Here is a 15,269-nt window from a genome sequence, read left to right on the forward strand (position 1 = left end):
GGTATAATATCAATAAAACCTTAAGAGGCTTCACTGCTTTAATCTTTAATTTATGTTGAAATCATATTCATAGGTGAACATTAGAAGTGTTGATGAAGCTGTAGTGATTGGTGCTGCACTCTCTCTGTCTTCTTCTGCATTTGTTCTATAGGTATTTGTGTGTTTTGAATGTCTATTTAAAACTGAAGATAAACAAGGACTATTTCTGCACCTTGTTTGCAAAAAAGACATGATGACAATGTTGATGTATTAATGGTACCTAATATTTTTCACTAGTACTTCAATTTTCATGTTTCCAAGAAATAGGAAACTTTTTTATGCATTAAAGAAAAAATAATGCACGTGACTAACAAAAATAAACATGATTTCATGACTATTGATAGATCTGAGGTAGAGCTGAACAGTTGTAATTTGTTTAGATTGATACTGACAAACACATTCACGCTTTTATAAAATATTTACGAAGGTATTCACATTCCAACATAGCATATAAGTTTTGGAGAAAAGTCTCAATGGAAAAGCTTGTGGTTGTTATTTTTTGTAGTTAATACAATAAAATATATAGCTAATTTTGATGGCTAGAATTCTTTGCGTCCTTCCTTCTGTCCTTTACAATCCAGTGATTTATTATGGATCCCATTGATTTTCTTAAAGATAATATTGATTTAGTTGTACTAGTTAGTGACTGTCATTTTCCTACTCTTGCCCTGCCAAATCATGTTGCTCCTTTTACTTCTAGTATGCAATCTCTTGGTGTGTAAATTTCTTTTTCCGGCCTTGTTCTTTTATATGCTATTACTTTGTTTTGTTTACTGCATTGAAAAGAAATCATGGTCAAAACAAGTTTGTCTGTGCATGAATCCATTGTGATATGTGACACTAAATATGGATAATGCAACTTATCAAATATATATATATATATATATATATATATATATATATATATATATATATATATATATAGCTTCTTGCAGAGAGAGGTGAGCTTCCTACGAGATTTGGTTCAGCAACTCTCAGAATACTTCTTTAGCAGGTTTTTGTCTTACACTCTTGCCTGGTTACAGTGTCATTAAGTATGTAATATTTATCACAAAAAAATGTGGATGTTAGAACTCATATTGTATGAGTTTACCTGCTGACATCTTCTGATAAACAGTTGTAGATTGATAAGTAATATGTCAGTAAAGAACAGTTTTTATATAATTAATTTTGTTGCTTTTCTACTTGCTATTCCAGGACTTAGCTGTGTTGTCCCTCTTTTAGTCATACTTCCAATACTAGAGAGCCAAGTGAGATGTAAACTATAAGTAATATCCTCACTCTTGCTATTCTCTTTGTAAGTTGAGAATGTCCTATTACTTACTAATAGTAACATTTCTCACAAATAAGTGCCATTAACCAAAGTAGCATGACAGTAATTTGGGATGGAAAAAAGACAACAAGATAAAATCCATATAAACTTTATGCCATATTTGTTTATATGTAGTCATAACCGTACATAAAGACATGTAGACACCTGTATTTTTTTATGAAATATAAAGTTAACAAATTTAATTATTAAATTGTCTAGTTTATCTTATTAATTGTATGTTAAATTTTACATAAATTAGTTATTTATAAGTATATTTGTAATTGGCATCTAATTATACATAAACATATTATATATTATAATATAATTAATTAATCATGTATCAATTAATTTTTTAACTTATACTAATTTTTACTAAGTCATTCTTTTTTTTAGTGTACATTATACAAATATCTGTCAAATTTATAGGATTCATATAATAACAAAAGATTTCATTGTGTTGATATATAAAAGAAGAATGATTTATTTAATATAAGAATTTGTATATATGATTTTTTCTGCGTGAAATTTTTTAAACTAACATAATATTGATATGAATTAATTCTAATATGTGTCAAATTTATACTCATGACGTTGTTTAATAAATTTAAGTTCATGTAATGAGAGCATGTATGTGCAATTGGTTGTGTGTGAGAGCATGTATATGCACAAGAGGGGGAAAAAATACGGGTTTCTATAATTATGAACCTACGATTATGAGGATACTAATGATCGATGTAATGTTGATTAGCTTCTAGCTTATGAAAGCTTTTCAATTGTAAAACTCAACTGTTAAAAACATTTCCAAGGCAAGAATTCTAGTTTATAAACGGAGCTTTTCAATTGTCCATTTTTGACATGTCTTTTTGATTATATCTTGTTAAGGTATCTTTTTTTTATTTGCATCATTTTCAAAATCTATTTGTGATGGACCCTGATTTCCTATAATTTGTTCCGTAATTCTAGATTTGGGTGTTGAGAAAGGCATTAAATTGGAAGGTTTGTCAGAGGCGCATATCTTTAAGGCACTTGAAGATTTGGTAAATATTTGAATGCTAAATATTTGACTGCTAAATATTACTCTTTCTTCCCCTTTATCCATGTTTTTGGTGTATGCTAAATAGTTGACTGCAAAATAGTAATGATAAATCTTTTGGTTCTAGAATTTATAAATTAAATGTATTGGTGTTTTCTTCTATGTATCATTTGCCTCTTATGTTGTTAATTAAGTGTATGATAAATTGCTTAATTTTTTTATTAAATTTGTTTGTTGGTTATGAGTTTAATAATAACTATTTAGAGATAATTAATTTAATAGACTTTTAATTTTTTTAAAATATAGTGAGGATTTTAAGAATGGTCATGATTTTTTAAAAATTCGTCTTAAAAAGAAATATACATTGTAAGACGATTGTTTATGAGATTATCGTCAAAAATCTTAATTTTCTACTGGAAAATCGTCTTAAATATGCTATAGAACCGACGAAAAATAAGTTTTTGTAGTAGTGAGCATTACTAAAGAAAATACTGCTTGTAATGATAAACAAATCTAATACTAATTGTTCCGATAATAAAAATCTAATTAATACTGCTTGCAACATCTAATTAGACTCAAATATGAATGATTAATAAAGAAATTAGTCCGATACTACGGCGTCTTCAGTTACTTTTATTTGTTTTTGCTTTATTTACGGCGTCTTCAGTTACTTTTATTTGCTTTTGCTTTATTTAATTACTTCTGACTATTATTATTTTATTATTACATTGTAATTTTTTGCATTCGAAAGGCTTACCATGTGCGATGGTGTGCATCAATTTGTATATAAATCAAATCATATCGATTAATTCTAACTTGTATATAAAATCTCTCTTCCCCTTTTCTTTTCCGCTGTATGTGTGTGCTTGTTTATTTTTTATTTTTTATTTTCTACAGAAAGTGTTATTAGAGTTCTTATTATTGGGTTCGGAGTTTCCATGGATTCAGTGCGTGTTTTATCTTCTCCTAATGCTTGTTCTGTCGCAACTGGTACCAATATACATGTCTGCTTTCACATTACCCATTGCTTTCTTCTTTGATTTATTCATCCATTTTTCTTGTAAAACCTTTCGTGATTGTAGGTGGAAATCTCCGGCGGAGTAAACATTCCACCAATAATATTTACTATACAAGTATGTATCACATATCCCCATTGTCCTCTAATTAACATTTATTATTACTACTTGAATATCTCAGTCTTTCACATTTTCCCATCATCTGCTAGGTGAAAGAAGGAATCACTTCTACCTTGTATGGATCAAGAAATCTTATTAGTTACTTTTTTGGTCCTTTATTGTAGAATTAAATTGATATATTTTTTAGGTGTAATTATAAGAAATATAGATTCATTTTCAAATATTAATGGTTATTTTTTGTATATTATTAATTTACTATGAAGTCTATTAATAAGATACTCACTCATTTTATATATAAGTGGATGAACTAATTGGTGAAAAAAATATCCCTTGAATTATAAGTATTGTTATTGAATATAACCACTACTTAAATCATTTAATTTTTAGTATTTTTAAAATAAAATTTAAATTTGTAAAATTATTAATTAAAATCAAACAATTCACTTAACTATTTCATGGGTCCTTTGTTGGGAAGGTTTCCAAGTTCAAAGGAAAGGAGGATAATTTTTTTTTCAAATTAAAAATTAGGTAATATTTAACGAATTCAAAGAGTTTAATTAAAATAAAAAATAAAGTGTTAGAATAGTACTAAAATTATATTAATATATTATTTTATATGTTTTTAAAACTATTAAATTAGAAGATACTGCTTCAAAATAAAAATTTATTTTCTCCATCCTTCAAAAGTTATATCCTAAGCTGTCTCTTAACTGGATAAGATTGCGATGGGTTTATGTGACTAATTATATACTACGTGAAAGGTTAATCAAAGTTATCTAGATTAAAATATAAAATATTGCAAATATATTGTTTGCTTCATTTTTTTTTTTTTTGCTTTTACACAATACGAATATTTTGTTTAATGTTGTTCGTGTTAAATTTAATTTTTTTTCTTCTATATTAATATTTGCGAGCGTTATCTTAAATACCATTTGTATGTTAAGAGTTTTTTTTAATAGTATTTACTAACAATAACTTGAAGCAAATGGGTTTATTTTTCTCAATACAAAATAAGCTTCTTTTTTTCAAAATGAAAGTCAATCTTCAAAATTAATTTAAATTTCCAGTTTTTAGAAATCTTCAAAATAAAATTCCTTTCAAAATTAAACTCAACCTTTCCAAAAATATATTTTCAAAGAAAAACCATTTTTTTCAAAGTTGAAGTTAACCAATTAACAATAATATTTTCATAATTATGTGAATTTTACCAAACACCTATGCATACATAGGAGCAATAATTGGACTCGTCATCCCAAAAATTAATTCTTGAACAACATTTTCATTTATGTTAAAAAATCATTTTTGCTTTAATTCTCTATATTTCACACAAAAAAACTAAAAAAATGCAATATACCAAAAAGCTTAATTACCCTACTTTTGGTCATTATAGTTACAATAACTTTCCCTTCTAGTCTCTTTATATAGTTTAAAACATTCATTTTGGTCTTTATAGTTGTAATATTTTTTATCCTTTTGGTCCTGTGATGTAATTCTATCCCCCAAGGGTATTGGATAAAAGACTCCAAGAGAAATGGGTTAAAGCTGCTAAAGAAGGTCTTAGAATTCTCACGAACCTCAAGATAAATTTTTGAGCCCATGGGCCAATATTGGTTCCACTTTTCTTTGTAAATATTAGAATATGTTTTTCCTTCTTTTGGGCCTTGTATTTTGATCATTCTAGTAGTATAAGGTTTTAGCCTTGTATTTCAGGGAATTTTGAGTAGTCTTTATAGTATGAACTTTTTTGTATTTTCATATATTTTGGCATGGGGGTGAGCTTAGCTATTATAGGAGGTGTGTGTAGCTAAGCTTAAGCTTCTCATCTCAAGGAGGTTAACTTAGTTATTAGAGGGGTGTGTGTAGGTAAGCTCTAGCTTCTCAAGGAAGCTTCTCAAGGAAGTTTCTCAAGGAGGTAAGCTTAGTTACTAGAGGACTGTGCGTACCTAAGCTCTAGCTTCTCAAGGAAGCTTCTCAAAGATGCTTCTCAAGGAAATTTCTCAAGGAAGCTACCTAGGCTATAAATAGAAACATGTGTAATACTTGTTGTAACTTTGATGAATGAGAGTCTTGTGAGATACACTTCAAAATTCAACTTCTCTCCCTCTTTTCCTCCTTCAATTTCGTGCCCCCCTCTCTCTCTCTCTTTATTTTCCTCCATTGAAGCTTTCTCTCTAAGCTTCTTATCCAAGACACTCTCTCGGTGGTGAAGCTCTTTCTTCCATGACTTACTCCCTAGTGGATGGCGCCTCCTCTCACTTCTTCTCCTTTATCTTCTGCTGCATCTCCATGGTGAAAAATAACCATTGAAGGACCTTATTGAAGCTCAATGATCCATCCTCTATAGAAGCTTCACAAGCAAGCTTCCATCAAGTGGTAATCAGAGCACAAGAGCTTCAAGTAGGTGCTCCTTAAACCTCCATTAAATTTCAGCTTTACCTTCTCCTCCGTTGTTGTTTCTTCATTTTTCTCCATGTATTTCTTCACATGTCTTGTGTTGAATGTTGTTAACATGATTCTTTAGAATTTTTACCGATTAAACTTGCTATAGAAGCTAGATTTGATTTTTCGATGGTTCAAATTTCTTGTTCTTGTTCTTGAAACATGAATTGTGTTGAGTTTAGGTTCCTTTGAGTTTTGTTTTTCTATTTTTTTGTTCACCTTTTTTTAGTTTTATCATAGAATTCATGTCTAGTCATCAAACTTGTCACATAAGATTCCATATGTTGTGCTGAATTTTATTTTTCTTGTTTCTTTGTTTAACTCATTTGTTCATGAGTGTATGAAATTCTTTTAGCCTATTAGTTGATTTGATTCAAATCTTACGTGTTAATTAGTCCTTAACATGTTCATGCAAAATTCTTAGAGAGTCTTTGATGGTGAACCTTTTTCTTGAACTTTTAGGTTTCCTTATGATTGTGTTTATTGTGAATTTGAGTTTTGGTGATTGAATTGTTGGCTGAAATTTTGATCCTGAGTGAATATTGAACTCCTAAAACTGTGGTAAAAAATCCTAGTGAGTTCAACATACATAAGAAGTTTGAAAGTATACCCAAGGCAATCAATATACCATGCTTAAAAAATTCGAAGTTTGAAATCACTGGTGCTGACAGCTTGAACATACGAACTTGTAAAAATTACTGGGAATTGGTAATTGAGAATTTTGAGCTGAAATTTTTACTGAATTTTCTAGACATCTGGAAAAAAAATTATAAAAAATAACCAAGTGATTTGAATAAAAGGAAAAAATACGAAAAATTACAGAAGTTGGTAGAAAAATCAATATCCAGGAAAAAAAAAGTGAAAAGGAATTGTGCTTATTGTTTTGGCTCAAAATTTGTTCTATAATTAGTGCCTATTTTATACTAATCTTAGTTCTGAAATTTCAATTGAAAATTAGTTTGAAAACAAGTGCCAAAGCTAGAGGTTTGTTGAGTCTTTTTTTTTAGTTTTTTTTACTATACTCTAGAGCCATTCTAAGTTTCTCTTTAAGTTCTAGCTTGCTTTTTTGTCCTTTTCATTACTTTAATTGTTGAATAATCCTTGAAAATTTGTCTTGTTAAAACTCTATTGGTTTAGCTTTCATTTCATTTTTTGGTCTTTGGTTATTTCTTGTCTCTTTGTTTCCTTGTTTGTGAGTTTCCATATAGGGAATTGGAAAGAAGGATTAGTGTCATCCATTGAAGAATATGAGTCAAGAAGCAAGGGGCCAACCACCTTAAGAGCTATTGGACTAAGAAGCACTCCAAATTGAGTGAAACACCAAAGAAAGAATAGCCACCAAAATTGAGGACCTTTTTGTAATTGGCAATTTATTTGTAATTGGACACTTGTACGTTTACCTTCATTACTTTCAAATTTTGTAACAAAAAGACCTTTCATTAGAAGTAAGTTAGGATCCTCCAATAAGTCACCCTACTTCCATTTGTGTGTAATAATCTTAGGCAATTTTCTTTTTCCCTTAGGATAGTGAGTGCTTTATTGGGAACCTTAAATGAGGTCATCCAAACACTCTTAGGATCCACCTAGTTTACATCTCTTGCACTTTAATTTCTTGCTTATTTACATAGCTTATTTTATTTACTAGTCATGCCTAGTTTATCTTGTTATTACATAATACTTTCTTCTTGCTTATCACACATATCTTGAGTTCTTTTGAACCCTAGATTTTACCTTTTGTAAACCCCCAACAAAAAAGTACCACAACTTAGGAATCAACATGAGTCATCATTCATCTAGTGTTAATGGTGAGGGTACTAGTCATAAGGACCCTCTATCTAGAATCTTAGATGAGTTGAGTTCCCTCAAGTTATGGAAAGAAAAACTAGAAAGAAAAGAAAAAGGAAAAGAGAGGGTAGAAATAAATCAAGATGAGAGGGAACAAATAAGGGAAGAAGAAAGAAGGAAAATACTAAAAGAGTTAAGAAAAGAAAAACATGCGTCCTATAGTAGTCATAACTCTTGCAAGAGCCTAAGTGAATAAATTTATGACTATTACGAAGGAAGGCATAGGTCACATCTTAGACCTCACTCCCATAGGATAGAAAAGGAAAGAAACCCTCAAGAGGCTAACATTAACCTCCCATACTTCCATGGGAATGACAATGTAGAGGCTTACTTAGATTGAGAAATAAGGGTAGAGCAACAACTTAAAAGTGTGGAAGCAATGCCTTCCAAGGTTATTTTGATGATGCCAAAGAATCAAGAGTTAAGCAAAGTTTCAAGCAAAGATTCAAGAATCAAGTTCCAAGATTTAAGATTCAAGAATAATCAAGATCAAGATTCAAGAATCAAGAGAAGACTCAATCAAGATAAGTATTAAAAAAGTTTTTCAAAACATTGAGTAGCACAAGAAGTTTTCACAAAATCATTACCAAAGAGTTTTACTCTCTGGTAATCGATTACCAGAAGGTAGTAATCGATTACCAGTGTTTTAAAACGTTAAGATTTTCATAATTCAAAATGAATAGTTACATCTGTTGATGTGTAATCGATTACACCTTAATGGTAATCGATTACTAGTGACTGATTTCGAAAAATACATTTCCAAAAGTCAATTCTTCAAGAAACTTGTTTTTGAAGATTTTTTCAAAAGTCACAACTTTTTAAGTGACTAGTTTTTTTTTAAGAAATTGCCAAGAGTCACAAGCTTTGACTTGAGTCATCAAAAGATTATAAATATGTGACCATGGAATGAATTTTAAAAGAAGAGATCAATCATCTATCTTTCAATCTATCTTTCAATTAACATCATTCAATATCATTCAACTCTTTCTACAAAATTTTCTGATTCTTTTTCTTTTCATCTTTCTAAAAGTTTTTGTTCAAAACTTCCTCTTCCAAGAAAAGTTTGTTCAAAAATTTGTGTTATTCATCTTTTTAATTTTCTTCTCCCTTTGCCAAAAGAACGAAGGACTAATTGCCTGAATTCTTTTGTGTCTCTCTTCTCCCTTACAAAAGATTCAAAGGACTAACCGCCTGAGAATTCTTTTGGCTCTTCCTTTCCCCTTAAGCAAAAGATTTCAAAGGACTAATCGCTTGAGATATCTTTTGTTTCCCCTTACAAAGATTTAAATGACTAACCGCTTGAGAATTCTTTGTCCCAACACATTGGAGGGTACATCCTTTGTGGTACAAGTAGAGGGTACATCTACTTGGGGATTGTTATACTGAGAACAAGAGAGGGTACATCTCTTGTGGATCAGTTTAAGTGAAGGGTACATCCACTTGGGTTTTCAAAGAGAACAAGGGAGGGCACATCCCTTGTGGATCTTTGGCTTGTAAAGGATTTTACAAGGTTGAAAGAAATCTCAAGAACCGCAGGTTGCTTGGGGACTGGATGTAGGCACGGTTTGTGGTTGAACCAGTATAAATCTTGTGTTTGTCTTCTTCTTCCCTACACTCTATAATTTCCGCTGTGTACTTTTAATTTTCGCTTTTACTTTTGGTTAAGTTTCTATTTTTGTTTCTTACTTTCTTAACTCAGTAGTAAAAGCCTAATTAAATCTAGTAACTTTAAGAAGGATAAGTTTTTTAATTAGTCAAGGAAAATTAATAATTAATTCAACCCCCCCTTCTTAATTATTCCAAGGCCACTTGATCCAACAAAAAGGAAGTCTACTTCAAAATCTTATGGCTCTCACTCGTATCCAAAGAAAGACCAAGTTCAAGACATCTTAGGGGCGACAACTTCTAATCCCAAAGATGATAAGGGGAATACAATAGAAAAACAACCTCTTAAGGCTAGTATGCAGGAGAAGACTAGCTCTATAAAGTGCTTTAAATGTCTTGGAAGAGGACACATTACTTCTCAATGCCCCACCAAGAAAACCATGATTATGAGGGGCCAAGACATTTATAGTAGCCAAGATGAGGCTACTACTTCACCTTCCTCTAGTGAAAGTGAAGAAGCAAAAGGGAAAGAATCTAGTGAAGAAACCTACCCCCAAGAAGAAGGACAACCTTTAATGGTTAAGGAGAAGTGTAAGGAGGTAAGTGTCTCCTCCAAGAGGTTATCTAAGAAGGAAAGTCATTTTGCAATAAAGACAAAAATTAAAGAAATTTCCCCTTTTAGACAACCTCCACATCTTCTCCTTTATAAAAAGACACTTGTTAGCACTGCCACACCTCTTGGGCTTGAGGTTATTTCTCAAGTAAAATAGTTATTGGATGAGAGTTTGGTTTATAAGAGCTTAAATCCTTGTGCTTTGTTGGTGCCTAAAATAGGTATTATTAGGAACCAAATCCCTAAAATAAGTGATATGATGAATGTGTTGAGTGTTGCAACCCTCTTTTGTAAAATCACTCATGCACCCAACATCTTTATGATCCGTGTACATAGGAACTCATTAGGTAGGTTTTTTTCTTATTTTTGGTTTTAATACAAACCTAGGTGCTCATATGGAACACCTTTGGTTTGTTGTACTTTTTGTAGGAATAATCAACATGAAAATACAGAAAAAAGGTATGTTTTATGGCATTACTTTCCTTAATTTTTTAAATAGTGATCAAGGGGTTCCCACGGACCTTAAGAGAATAAAGGTCATTCCTGATTGGCCCACTCCTCTAATTTCATGGAACTATTTAACTTCTGCTCCATCTCCATCCAAATTAGGTCATTAGCGTGAGACAATGATGGTGAAGTATGAACTTCAACTCTAAGTTCCATACATATTACACTTTGCATGTTTATGAATGTATTAAACATGCACCAAACATATTCTTTATCAGTAATTGGACATGCTGTATACTCAACATGTCCATTCATTTCGTGTATAGGACAACGATACCAAATTGAAGTAATTGCAAACGAAACATCAGCATCTATAATTGATGATTGTATTATATTGGTTATGTCGGCTAGCGTCATCGTTGGATACAACAACATCGATCTTGTGTTATTACTGGTGAAAACTGTGTTTCCAATTGAATTAAGAGTGATCTCACCATTGACATAAATGAACACACAAATTGGGATGAAACTCTTTTTTTTTTTTTTGCACTATTCTTTTTTTGCTCAGTAACACTTTGATCTAACTATGCAAAGAATAGGGTGATATCATGCATTTAAATATAGAGGTAGGCAAGCTTTGGAAGCTAGAGGCATGACAATAAGATAGTCGTGCAAAGGGGTTTTGGAATCTCAAGGCGTTATAGTAAGGCTGTCATTTTAATGGCAATTGGAATCACGACGCATGACAATAAGATGGTGTTTTTAATGGCCTTTGGAATCTTGAGGCCTAACATTCAGACAAAAGCCATGTGCAAGGCAGCCAACATGCCAAGTATCATTGCATATGACTGCATAGTGAACAATTGCACATTACCAACAAACCTTATGCAATCGATTAAAGGTGTTTTTCATTAATATGGGTCTCCACACATTATCAGTGCATGTGATTGAACAATGAATGCCCACACGCAACAGATAAAATTCTAATTAATTATGATTTGGACCCTTGCAACAAAGCTTAAGTGTTTATGTTCTGCATTTTTATTTAAATTATGTCCAATACATTACTAATATCCGTGACACATTTTTATGTATTTTAAACGTCAAGGAATCCAAAAAAAATATATCGTGCACCAATTCGATGGACAACTACCACAAAATAGAGTAACAAAATTAAAAAAAAAACTATGATTTGGACCCTTACAATAATGCTTAAGAGCCCATGTTTTGTGTTTTTTTAAATTATGTCCAATACATTACTAATATTTGTGACACATTTATTCTATATTTTAAACGTCAAAGAATCCATAAAAAAATCATGCACTAGTTCCATAGACAATCACCTCAAAATAGGAGAACAAAATCAAAAAAACTATAATTTGGACCATTGCAACAATGCTTAAATACTCATGTTTTGCATTTTTTTAAAGTATGTTGTTATAAAAGTGGCCTCAGTATCTTAAAATTTTAACTCTCTTTTGGATTAACAACGCACCCTTAATATGAATTACACAAAGAACAATTCAAAATAAACTTCTTTAAAGCTAAACTGCAATAAATAAAAGAAGTTTAAGGGAAGAGAGAATGCAAACTTAGTTTTTATACTGGTTCGGTCAAGCTCTGTGCCTACGTCCAGTCCCCAAGCAACCTGCTTGAGATTTCCATTATCTTGTAAAAATCCTTTTTACAAAGTCTGAACCACACAGGGACATCATTCCCTTGTGTTCAGAAATCCTTACAACTTAAGAGACCCTTGGTCTCTTGAATAATTCTCTTTGAATAAGAAGAAGAAATTTCTCTCTTTAAGAGAAGGATATTACAATGTGAAGATCACTCAAGATTCCTTATTGAATATGCAAGTGTTTGGCTAAGGAATATTTTGAGAGGATAAGACAATTTTGTTTAGAAAAACTCTAAGAAATTTCGTACCCTAAGTCACCTATTTATAGGCCTTTGATGGTCATTCAAAAACTTTTTGAACAGTTGTGACTCTTAGGAGTTATTTTGAAATTTTTCTTACTGGTAATCGACTACATAAATATGGTAATCGATTACACAGTTAATTTTGAAGAGTTGTGACTCTTCAGACTTGAAATTTGAAATTTTCGTGTCTGGTAATCGATTACATAATTGTTGTAATCAATTATAGGCTTTTAAAATTTAAATTCAAATTTCTAAAAGCTATTACAAACAGTTTTAACTTCTGGTAATCGATTACATGCATTGTGTAATCGATTACATTGTTTTAAATTCAAATTCAAAATTTGTGAAACTTTTTCAAAAAGCATTTTAGTTACCGGTAATCGATTACATCGTCTGGTAATCGATTACCAGAGAGAAAACATCTTATTTTTGAAAACATAATTTTATTTAAAAGCTTTTGTAAGATATTTTCCTCAACCAAACCTGTGCAGCAACATCTAAGAAATTCTTTTCAAGATCCTATGAACTAAGTACATCGTTCTTCTTGAATTTCTTGATTCTTGACTTGGATGACGCTCATCTTTGGCATCATCAAAATAGGAGAACAAAATAAAATAAAAACTATGATTTAGACCTTGCAACAATGCTTAAATGCCCATGTTCTGCATTTTTTTAAATTAGGTCCAATACATTAATGATATCCATGACACATTTTTTCCATAATCTAAACATCAAAGAATAAAAAAAAATATATCATGCACCATTTCCATGGACAACTATCTCAAAATAGGAGAACAAAGTAAAAAAAAAAATATCATTTGGACCCTTACAACAATGCTTAAGTGTCCATGTTTATGCATTTTTTTAAATTATGTCCAATTCATTACTAATATTCGTGACACATTTTTTTATGTAGTTTAAACGTCAAAGAATCCAAAAAAAAATATCGTGCACCAATTCCATGAACAAGTACCTCAAAATAAGAGAACAAAATAAAAAAAAAACTATGATTTGGACCCTTGCAGCAATGCTTAAGTGTCCATGCTTTGTGTTTTTTTAAATTATGTCCAACACATTACTAATATCCGTGACACATTTTTTCTGGATTTTAAACGTTAAAGAATCCTAAAAAATATATCGTGCACCAGTTCTATGGCAACCACCTCAAAATAGGAGAAAAAAATAAAAAAAAAATATGATTTAGACCCTTGCAACAATATTTAAGTGTCAATGTTCTGCAATTTTTTTAAATTATGTCGAACGCATTACTAATATCTGTGACATATTTTTTCCGTAGTATAAACATCAAAGAATCCAAAAAAATATATTGTGCACCAGTTTCATGAAAAATCACCTAAAAATAGGAGAACAAAATCGAAAAAAAAAACATGATTTGGATCCTTACAACAAAGCTTAAGTGTCCATGTTCTATATTTTTAAAAAAATTATCTGCAACACATTACTAATATCCGTGACACATTTTTTCCATATTTTAAACTTCAAAGAATCTATATATATATATATATATATATATATATATATATATATATATATCATGCACCTGTTCCATGGACAACCACCTCAAAATAGGAGAACAAAATCGAAAAAAAAAACTATGATTTGGATTCTTACAACAAAGCTTAAGTGTCCATGTTCTGCATTTTTTTTTAAATTATGTCCAACACATTACTAATATCCACGATACATTTTTTCCATAGTTTAAACGTCAAAAAATCCAAAAAAAAATATATTGTGCACAAGTTCCATGGACAATTACTTCAAAATTGGAGAACAAAATAAAAAAAACTATGCTTAAGTGACCATTTACCAATTCATCTAAATGCACAGTTAACACTAGTGACTCACTCAACTATAAACAAATTCTATAAATACCATTGTAGCTAAAGACATTCGTAGAACTTTCAAATATTCATCTCAACACCTACCACAATGTGTCACCCAACTGCATATCTCTATGATTACTACAACAGCCAAATCTGCAACACTAATGAGGGCACCACCTTCGTTAGTAACAACACAAAAACTTTGATGGTCAACAAGGTCATAACCTTTACACAATTGCTTGAACTTTTTCACCAAAAACTAAACATTGAACCACATCAACATATCCAACATCTCCACTTTCGATGTCCCATATTTGAGTCAGGACAACATTATAGGTACACATCTATTATTCTGCAAGATGATGTTGATGTTCGACAAATGTTCAACATTTTTTACAACAACCCACCACTACCATTTGTGGAGTTATTTGCCATAATTTGTAACAATAATAACCCACCAAACAACCAACATTACTCAACCTCCAATCTTGAGGACCTATCAGATGAATACAAGAGTTGTTGGGTCAAAAACCATAGTAGTGATACTGACTCTTCTTTTGGGCCCGAAGAAAGTAACATGTTTTCATCCCACAAAACAATATTCAAACGAGATTGGTAATTTGGGGATGATTCATGTCTTAGTTGTTTCTACTATGAGGTTTTCCTGTAGTGTCTTATGTCGGTGTTCAGTGATCACTTTACGTAATGAAATAAATTGTTTGCTTAAATTTAAGTTAATAATTTCCAGTTTATCCATTTCTACTACAGTAGGTGGCATGGTAACATAACAGTCGAAATTCACAATACTTTGCAATTTACACTAGACTGTTAAAAAAATAAAGGTTTCACCAACAAAACTAACATAAAATGGACAACTCAGAATCCCTTTTTCAGTCGAAAAATTATAATGGACATCTGCTGCATCAGGTACCAGGGACAAATCACAGTCACAATTGACAATACTTTGCAATTTGCACACGTCTCTAAAATAATAACTGTCTCACCAACAAAACTAACATAAAATGGACAACTC

At 30.9% G+C, this 15,269-nt stretch overlaps 1 long non-coding RNA gene across 1 annotated transcript; it reads left to right on the plus strand.

Moving 5' to 3' along the window:
- Positions 1-1,043: 1,043 nt before the first annotated feature.
- LOC114417016 lies at positions 1,044-3,747 on the plus strand. Its single transcript, XR_003667693.1, has 2 exons — positions 1,044-3,517; positions 3,610-3,747. It is a non-coding gene; the product is annotated as an uncharacterized LOC114417016 (long non-coding RNA).
- Positions 3,748-15,269: the final 11,522 nt, after the last annotated feature.

This window comes from Glycine soja, chromosome 1 (assembly GCF_004193775.1).
Source record: "Glycine soja cultivar W05 chromosome 1, ASM419377v2, whole genome shotgun sequence".
Taxonomy (NCBI): Eukaryota; Viridiplantae; Streptophyta; class Magnoliopsida; order Fabales; family Fabaceae; genus Glycine; species Glycine soja.